Genomic DNA, 10,844 nt, shown 5'->3' with positions numbered 1-10,844 from the left:
AGAGAGAGATAACGAGACATTGTTCTAACTCTGGTTTTTATTTGTAGCATTTAGATACTTGTAACCGTGACCTGAAGATGCACTGCATATTATAGAGAGCGAAGTCGGTCGTCGGGAGTTAACAATAAATGATTGAAATTACGTCCGTCTTTTACCTCATTCAAAATGAACTCTCATATGCAACCCATTCAACATTTTTTGGAAATATAAATCTTTGAAACTACTAAGAAAATTCAATACTAAAATTATTATTGCATCCTTTGCAGATGACGTAGCTGTACTATCGGCTAGTGAGAATCTAGTAGATACCTCTTCCCGTCTCCAAACCCACCTACCCTACTTGCAGAATGGTACAATCAATGGGTAATTAAAATCAATGGAAAAAAGTCGTCAGTGCAAGTATCATTTACCACCCGCCGGGAAACCTGTCCACTCACACTGAAAAATACACACATCTTTGTTAGCACAGAAGTGCATATAGACCAATGGCTAACATAGAATAAACACATCCAAATAAAACCCAGGCAGTTGGATCTCAATTTCAGACAAATGTACTGGCTCCTTGGTAGGAAATCCAAATTGTTATTGAATAACAAATTTTTCCTGTACAAACCAATATTGGTTTCAACATTGCTTTGTATACCAAGTTACTATGAGTTTATAAAGGTGGAACACTTTAAATATCTTGGAGTCTCAGTTAATGGAACTAATAATAATAATAATATCGTATGGCATTTTTGCCGAGGAGATCCTTTTGGACAGCTCCGGCGCCATTTACATCTTTAACCCTGTTTCAAGTAACTAGTGCCGATGTACACTAGCCCAGGGGGACCGACGGCTTAACGTGCAACCGAGGCACAGCGAGACGGCTCGTGTCATTATTGGAAATGAAAATGGTTTGTCTTTGGCAGGGCTCGAACCCACGTGCACTGGCGTATGAGGCCAGCGGTATTGCCGTTACTCCACGGCCGCTCACAAAATGGAATTAATGATAGAAGCATAGTAATCAATAAAAGAATCCTGACAGGAAACAGAACCTACTGAAAATAAAACAACTTCCTCAAAGATATGAAGCTTACTCAGAAAACTAAACTGAAAATTTATAGAGCAGCAATTAGACCAGTAATTACATATGGTGCTGAAGTAATATGATTGACACAGAGAGAAGAAGACAGATTAGGGATTCTAAAAAGAAAAATCATTCGGAGAATAGCAGACCTACGAAACTTAGGTAATAATGAATTTAGAAAACTGATGCACTAAGAAGTAAGCGAACTTTTGAAAGGAGAAGATATAGGCAGACTTATCAAGGCATAGAGACTCAGATAGATGGGGTAGATAGAAAGGAGAAATCCAGAGGCAGTTACTAAGAAAATATACAAATGGAGAGCAGTATCAGGCACCACGATGAACACCGAAAAAGAGATGGGAGAACCAGATAATTGCGGACGATAAGAAGATGGAAGTTAGTAACTGGAGCAATATTGTAGAAGACACCAAGTCACACAACTAAATGTAAAACCAAAATGTTAATGTGGACTAATTCCCCGCGACAAATGAATCGGAAGAGCCCAGAGAGGGCGGCAATCACTTCGCTAGGAGTGTACCTAGATTAGGGTAACCAAACGTCCCGTAAAAACGGGATTGTCCCGTATTTAACGATTTGTCCCGGGGTCCCGAAAAAGTCTTCCGGGACGCCCAAATGTCTCCTATTGACGTTGGGTTGATTTTATGTATCTGACTATATTTTCTCTCTGGAATTCGTCCTCAATTTCGGCACTTGTTTTCATTCTTATTTCTCCCTCTCTTGTTACATTGTGGCCCAGTATTGTTCTTATTTATTTTTCTTTTAAATTTCAGAAGGCTATCTACCTTTTTCTTGTTAATTGTCGGTGTTTCCATCCCATATGTAACTCAACAAGTCTTATTAAGGTCTAATATAGGTTCATCTTTGTTCTCTTATTTAGAGTCTTGATTCTCAGTAGATTTCTATTCATTCCATTATGTTTTTTTGCCTTTCAGAATTATTCCCTCTGTTCTCCCTTTTACGGTTTTTCCTATTGTTCCTTCCAAGTAGCTAAAGGTGGATACAGTTTCAAATTTATGGTTCTGTGTAATTAGATATTTCTGAGTTATTGTGTCGTCCTTCCCTATCGTCATGTATTTTGTCTTGTGCTGGTTTATCACTAGTTTATCACTAGTCTATTCTCTTCGCTTCCTTATCTAATTTTTCAACTGCTTAAGTGTCATCTTTGTCTTCGCTATGATGACTAGATCATCTGCATATGCTACTAGTTGAAGTTGATCTCTAATTAATGTTTTTGTTTACTTTCAATATCAGGTTAAATAGTGTCGGGAAGAGTCACCTTGTTTCATGCCTTTGTTTACAAATGGTTAGAAGTTGTTCCGTTGAAACTTATCCTTGCTGTGGTGTTCATTCGGCTCACTGTTAGCATATATCTTCATTCCGTGGGATTCCAACATTCCTCCATCATTTTCGCCCGATTAATTGTATCAAAAGCGCTTTTGAAATCTATGAATATTAGGTGAATTTCTCTGTTGTATTCTCTCGATTTTTAAATTATTTGCTTCACTGTATGTATGGAATTAATCGTCAACTTCCCCGGTCTGAACCCGTTCTGTTATTTTTCTAATATTTGTTCAGCGCATGATTGAAACCTCATGTTTTGTATGTTTACTAGAATATTATAAGTGGTGTTTAATAAAGTTATTGCTCTGTGATTCTCGCATTCCTCTCGATCTCCTTTTTTATAAATAGGTACTATAATACCTGTTCCAATCGTCTGGTTGTCTGTTTTGTGTCCATATAATTCTCTTTCTCCGTATTTTAATAATTCCACTGCTATTGCATCTTTTCATGCTGCTGTTCTGTTTATACTTCTTGTTCTGTGGGAATTTCTACTTCGTCGTTATCTTGTACTGCCTTACTTCTTCATCACTGTGTGTTTCCTTCTAGTGAATTTTTTCGTAATATTCTTCCCATATTCTGCTGATCTGTTTGTCATCAAATACGGTTTTTCCTTTTTGGTATTTTAGTCCTCTTGTTTTATTGCTGGGCGTATTTTTGGTTGCTCTGACTTTTTTGTAAAATTGTTTTATTTTATGGTTTTTATGGTTTTCTGTCTTTTTCTGTATGGTTATGGTTTTGTGTCTTTTTCAACATCCTTCAGCAAAACAAGTAATTTTTCTTTTTTTTATTTGTTGCGTTGGCCTTGCTTCTCGCTTCTGTTTCGCAGTCTTGATCGTACGTGGATTGAAAAGGATTTATAGGTCCCAAATTAACTAAAAGACCATGTTTCAACAATTAGGTCTCGATGGAGGCTCCTCGGTTAGCTTGAGGATATCGCCCCAAACCCTTTTTGGCAGTGGCACACCCAGGGAGGTTTTGGGGGTTAACCCTCCCTTAGAGTATATGAAAAATATATAAAGAATAGTACGAAAATATATATAGTCTTTCACAAATAACACAAAAAAATTTCGGGGCCCCCCCACCCCACCAGAGGAAAATTCTAGGTACGCTACCTCCTTGGATCTGTCCCGTTTTCTCAAGTTTATGATTTGGTCACCCTAACCTAGATGTCATGATGATAGGTACCTATATAATACTATATACTTAAAATATTTTTGGAATTTCTCATTTGAATGAGGAAATGAGACATTTTAAAAAATTATCCGAATTAACTGGAATATTATTCAAACTTGCATTCATTTTGTTATATCCAAAGGTAAGGATGAATAGATATGCATAGCTAGACTATCCATAAATTCTCGTACTCTTGCCTTCCAAATATTAAAAACGTTAATATTTACTTTCATACATAATTCAGGAGAACAGTATAGCTATAAACTGTTTAATAATCTCCACGAAACTTACTAATCCCATTTCCATATTTTTTACCCTAGACAGGTGATATTACAGCTTAATCTTTAACGGGAAAATTACCGAACTGTCTAAGGTAGACAATAAATTTTGTTCGCCCTGCTTGACTTCACTGTGTAGATTTTTTACTTTTCTGTACCTTTGTGGCCGAGTATTCCATGCTGGGAAAGTCCCAGCACGAACGTACAAAAGTTATTACCGAGGGAAGTTAGAAAAATGGGGCTTTAAAATTATATTATTATCATCTAGAAAACATGGCATATAGTAAAACGTTAATATCTGACGATTTATTAAATTTCAAGATTTCGAATTGTCTAGAAATTTTTATAAAGGAGTTTTAAAAAAGACACTAGTGACACAAAATAAATGCACAATATTTTGCAGAAATACAGATGGTATGATACTGGCCCAAGACCAGAGAGAAAAATTAAATAGATAGGCACAGTATTTCAAAGAATTATTAAACGATACAGACCAAACAGCAGCCAATAGAGAAATGTTTCAGGAAATTGTAAACATGATGACGGCCAACGTCTGAATACAGATACGGCACCTAAAGAAGAAGAAGAAAGGCCAAACAGAAACAGAAATATAACAACAAACATAAGAAAGTTAACAACAACAAACGCAAGAAACAGAACAACAACAAACACAAAAACCGACAGAAATGGAGATAATAGCAGTAATAAAAAAAGAATGTGTGTACTTTGTACGCACGTAAGAAGTTATTAAAAAAAGGCTGTCCACAATATGTCTGCAACGAATTCTGAAATTCTTTGGTCACGTGGTTCGCAGAGGTGACGAAAGTTTGGAGAGATTAATTGTTTCTGGAAACGTTTCGGGGACAAGATCAAGAGGACGATCACCAAGTAGATGGCCTGACCAAATAAGGCATTCAGCTGGAAACTCATTCTGCGAAGCTCTTAGAGCAGCTGAAGATAGAGACCAATCAAGAAACATTGTTAGGAATATTGGAAGAAATCACGATTCTCAGTAATGGGGAAACGACAAGAGAGGGAGAAGAAGTTATACTTCTATTATATGATTTCAACGAAATAAAGCTACTTAAAAGTTTATTTGTATTTTATTTAATTAATAAACTAATTTTGATATTACCACTTTCAAAATTTTTTTATTAATAACACCAAAAATTAAAAAAAAGGATAACAATGATCCATGTCAGGATTTGAACCCGAAACCTTCACGTTATGTAGTCGAATGCTCTACCAATAACCCATCAGGGTTTCGTTTTTACGGCTTCTGGGACGTAATTACAAACGACGGTGAAAAATAGATCAAGTGAAGTATTAAATACAAAAACGTTTAAAATACTTATTATCTTACTCCCAAGGAAGACAAATCCAAAGACACAAAAATTATAATAAATATATTTACTAAAAACACTAATATATTATTTTCAAACCTTAGTTGCGCTGATACATACATAACTTGGATGAATTAGCAACTAACAATATACTGTCGGTGTGCGCATGCGCCAGGGAATGTAAAAATTCACCCTCGTGCCTAAAGAAGTATAACTTCAAAAACTTAAAGAATAATAAAAACACCGGAGAAAGCGGAGTGCCAGCAGAGATATTGAAGGTAGGAAGGAGGAGATAAACTGCTCGTCAAAAGTTAGGGATATAGAAAATTATGCTGATTTTCATAGTTGATTTTTTCGCGAACAGACGGATTCCGCTATTTTTTTATTTTAGTCGTTTCTTTAGTATTTACACAGTTGTGCAAACGTTTACTCAAACTTATTTTTTGTACTGATACCGGGGGGAAGAAAAAAATATGTTTTTCTTGTGTTAAGTTTGAGACACCCTGTAGGGAGAACGAGGTACAAATATGAGTATACATTAGAATAATATTGTAGTCTTATGTTTTGTGAACATGTTGTTGTTTGAATCTCCCTGATATCTTTAGAAAAAAATAGACGGTTTTGTAATTTAACATGTGTTTTAACCGAAACAAAAGTTTGAGACACCTTGTAGGAAGAAAAAGGCACAAAGGTAAGTATAACCCGATATTATGTTGTAGTCTCATTAGTTTTTAATTTCTCTGATATCCTTAATAACAAAGAAACTAGACAGTAATATGTTTTTCTATGTTTCATATGTGTGATGTGACGCATGTCGTCAGTTAAAACACATAAAAAAGAGTAATATCGTCTAGTTTCTTTGTTATTAAAAATATCAGAGAAATTAAAAAAATTAAATATTCACAAAATATAAGACTACAACAAAATATCGAGGTATACTCACCTTTGTGCCTTTTTCTCCCTACAAGGTGTCTCAAACTTTTGTTTCGGTTAAAACACATGTTAAATTACAAAACCGTCTATTTTTTTATTTCTAAAGATATCAGGGACATTCAAAAAACAAAATGTTCACAAAATATAAGACTACAATACGATTTCGATATATACTCCCATTTGTACCTCGTCCTCCGTACAGGGCGTCTCCCGTGAAAAGGAAAAACCTAGTAACTGAGTTTTGATAACTTTTCAGGAAACGAAAAGAAAGAAAAGTATATCGCCGTTTAATAGAATTATATTATTTTTTGTTTTTTTTTTCGTTCAGTGGATTTCAAGTGTATGTCCCTGTAACTGTAACTTAGTTTTTTCCAAATATTTGCAGTTTTTTTAATTCTATGTCACTTACTATTTTTGAAATGCAAAGAAATATTGATTTTGCTGCGGAAAAAGCTAGTATGCTTACTTAGTTCCTAATTCATACTATTTTTGCCAAGGAAAAAACTAGTAGGTACTATATTACACTTGCTAATATGATACTTTATGATTGCTTTAAAACTATGTAAAATCAAGTAGTTAGGTACATTTTGGTTTTTAAAAATAAAAAGTAGGTAAAGTTATAATTTTTACATATATTTTATTAGAAAAATTACAAAAAGTTTTTGAATTCAACATTTAATTACATAAAACAAACAAAAATAATAAAAACTAAACTCGATTATTTAGTAAATCATTTGATGTTTCAGAAACAGGTAGTTTCTCCCAAAAGAATCTTTTTTGGCTTAGCATTGCAGGAAGAAGCTCTGTAATTATTTTTTGTTTTTTTTGAACATTTACACCCCTATCTTCAGTTTTGCTCTCAGGCATTTCCAGATTAAATTTAGGTTTTAAAAAGTCAAAATTAATAAATTCGTTTTCAGTATGACTTTTCTTATAAAACATTTGTCTTGACCCTTTTCTAAATTGTACTACTTTAATCACGTTAAGTTTTGGGAAATTTTCATCTTTTTTTGTTCTTTGTTTTACACCGTCTTTAAAGCGATAAAAATCATCATGTTTCATTAGTAAGGTTTTATTTTTTCTAGAGGCTTTTAATATTAGCTCATTTAAGTCGTTCATTTCATAAATGTTGGATCTCTTTTTCCATAGCTTGCCAATGTTTCCGTGGACACTGTCGGCTCTCATAAAAGAGTGCCCAGCTTCAAAGTATTTTAAAGTAATACTGTTTGGACCCCAGTTAGAATTGACAATTACCACAAATGACGTAAATAATTTCCAGTTTTTATTTTGGGCACTGCAGTTGTCACACCAAAATTCGTAGTGCTCTACGTTAACTGAGGATCTTTGAATAAGCCCGCAATATGCTGATGCCACATCTTCCGCCGAGCGACCACTTATAGCTTCATGCCACAAAACGCAAATATTTTCTTCATCTTTTGTTAACGAAGCAAAAGTTTCATTGAACACAACTAATTTACTAACAAAGACAGATTTTTTTAAAGATAACTTTGGAAGTAGTAACACTTTTTGCATATCCGCGCAATAAACTTTAAATGAGTCTGGATAGTCGTGCTGTCTGTCATTATCATACGCTTTTCTGGCAGCAATATATGCCATATGGTGATCATTAAACGTATTACATTGATCACAAGTCTCTGGAATTGTACATATTTTTTTGTGCTCTTTTTGATGTACGCAAATGTCACACTCATCTTGATTTGGTTGATCAAATCCAATGTTAAGTGAATTAAATTCAGTTCTATATCTGTCATAAGATATTTTTTCATGAGTTTCACAAAAATGTTTCCACATATCAGTAATAGATAGCTCTTGAGATAAATATCTTCTATTGGGAGCATGTTGCAATTTATAGTGTGATATTTGCGGATTATAAGATTCAATATGGTTTCTTATTAGAATGGGATCCTTCTTGTTAGATGGAACAGACGAGCCTCGTTTATCCTTAACCAGTTCTAACCCCATAGATTGTTTATATCTGTTTTTGAAGTCCGTTATCATACCATCAGTTTTCATTCCATGTGTATGTAAATACATTTGCTTACACACATTCATTTCAATACCATCATCCTTGAGCAACGAGTATGTAAGGACGTGTTGACGTTTATTTTCACTATCTACTTTTCTTCTCTTAATACCCCCAATCTTTATACTGGCATTAAAATATTGACTTCTCTCGCCAAAACTCATTTTCCAAAATGACTGGCAAATATTTTGTCTTCTTTCTTCTGATAAAAATTCTCTACATTTTTTTTTACAATTACATGGTTCTAATAACTGATATTTTTCTAGATGCCTCTCAATTTGCTCTTTCGCTGTTCTTGCTCTTTTTTTTCTGTTTTTCTCGTATCCTTCATCGGTTTTATCACTGATTTGTGCTTCTATAAAAAACGTAGATATTAGTTAATTCATGTGAAACACAAAATACAAAGCATTTTTACCTGGCAGAGTTTCCTGGTTTATATCTTTCAATTGTTTATCTACTAAACCTTCATTTTCCATAACAGTGCCAACTACACTTTTTTCATTTTCAGTTTGAAAAAATTTTGCTATTCTCCTTTTTTTCTTTGTCTCATAACTTATTTCTTCAGATTCTTGTGGGTCATAACTAGGGTCTAAATCTGAGTCATCGTCAACTGTGTCATCTAAAAAGTATAAGTTTGGTCTAATTGTTTATAATAATTAATATTTTATTTAGTAACCTTTATTATGCTGACAAACGTCTATAACATCAACCGATTTTTCTTTGTGACATTCATTATTAACATCCGTATCATTTTGACTACCATCCTTTGTTCCATCAATTAATGGTAGCGGTTTTAATTCGGTATAAACTTTTGTGTTTTCTTCCTTCCTAATATCTCTTACTAAACATATTGGTTGAATATCATAAAAATGGTTTTCATTAGTAGAGGGGTTATCATTATCACTAAAAATAAAAAAATAAAAATCAAAAATGCTAGCGACAAACGTCCATATTATTATTATCATTGTAATAATACTCCAAACCAAAAGCTTTTGAGTTCGAAGGCTCTTCTGAATAAACTGTTATGCTTAGTTTATTTGATTTTTGTTTATAAATTACTCTAAAAATAATGATAATACACATATTTTAACTTCTGAAGTTTAGAATTAAAAATTGCTACATTTGCTATAAATACACAATGTGTTTAAGAAATACTTTTTAGTATACGAATATGAGCAAGATAATTAAAATAATTTCCACGAAACATAGTCAATAGAAAAATGTTTTGGTAATTGAATATCCACTGCACACAAATATAACGATTTTTGTTACATAAGTAATGGTAACCTAAATATTTATTAACAATCAGCTGACATGCGAATTTTCTAAATATCAACTAAATTAATTTGTTGTAACCTATCACCTTTTACAGTAATAAATAAGTCGGTTCATATTATTTTTTGTTTCAAGAAATGTTGATTTATTCAGAATATGTTAATTTTATAATCAGAAGTCCGTATAAATAAATCTAGAAACCTACTTTTGATTTTGTAAGCCGTCCATCATCAGGTTATCAACCAAATAATCGTCTTTCACAGTATCTTGTATCGATTTCAAACAATCTTGACCAAAGGACGCAAGTTCACTATACCTATAACAAAAAGAATGCATTCGTTACAGCATTTCTTTTGAATTATCTACCATTTTACTGATTGTTTGTTTTTTGAAAATCAAACAAACAAAATTGTACTTTGTTTGTAATGTAAAAACTAATACTCACCGCTTTTCAAGATCACCCACTTCCTGAACACAAACTACTTTATTTTCCTTAGCCAAAGCCATTATAATGTTTTTTCTTTTAGACATAGTTTTCAAAACTTTATATAATTAGATTAAAACAAATTCACCACCAGACGAGTATGTAGGTATACACAGTTGAGACTGGCTCGACAGACTGAATAATTTAACGAAGTGCATTGGAAGAACATAGTAAAAGATCCTTCGTTTTCGCGCCAAAGCGGAATTAAATTGGAAATACCTAGCATACACACTTTAAAATAATTCGCCGAGTTTAAATGACCGGAAAAAATATGGATATATCTAGTAAATGACTTTGCTAGTTTTTTGTTTAGAAATATGACGTTTTTGTCTTTCGGCTTAAAAATGGTAAGGTATGTTATTAGGAACTTCCAATTTAAAAAAAATATTTATATATACACTTTTCAAAGGAAATATTTAGTAAAAGCCTTTGTTATATTTTTCCTTCTGAAATAAGTAGAAATGTATCGTTCACTGTATAAGTTGCTATGTTTATTCTAAAAAAATAACAAGATGCTAGGTTTTTCCAACCAAATTTATTGAAATTACCATTTTGCTAGGATTTTCCATCTGAAATAACTTTCTTAAAAATGCAAGTATTTACAAGTTTTAAGTACCAGTCGATAAAGAGCTTCATGGGGTTTCACACAATTGATACTAAGCATAAACCTAGTAAGTCACTTTACTAGGTTTTTCCTTTTCACGGGAGGCGTCTCAAACTTAACATAAGAAAAACATTTCTTTTCTTCCACCCGGTATAAGTACAAAAAAAAGTTTCAGTAAACCTTTGCATAACTGTGTAAATACTAAAGAAAAGTCTAAACTAATAAAAAAAATTAGCGGAATCCGTTAATCTGTTCACGAAAAAATCTGCTATAAAAATT

This window comes from Diabrotica virgifera, chromosome 4, assembly GCF_917563875.1.
Source record: "Diabrotica virgifera virgifera chromosome 4, PGI_DIABVI_V3a".
Lineage (NCBI taxonomy): Eukaryota > Metazoa > Arthropoda > Insecta > Coleoptera > Chrysomelidae > Diabrotica > Diabrotica virgifera.
This window is presented reverse-complemented; position numbering follows the sequence as displayed.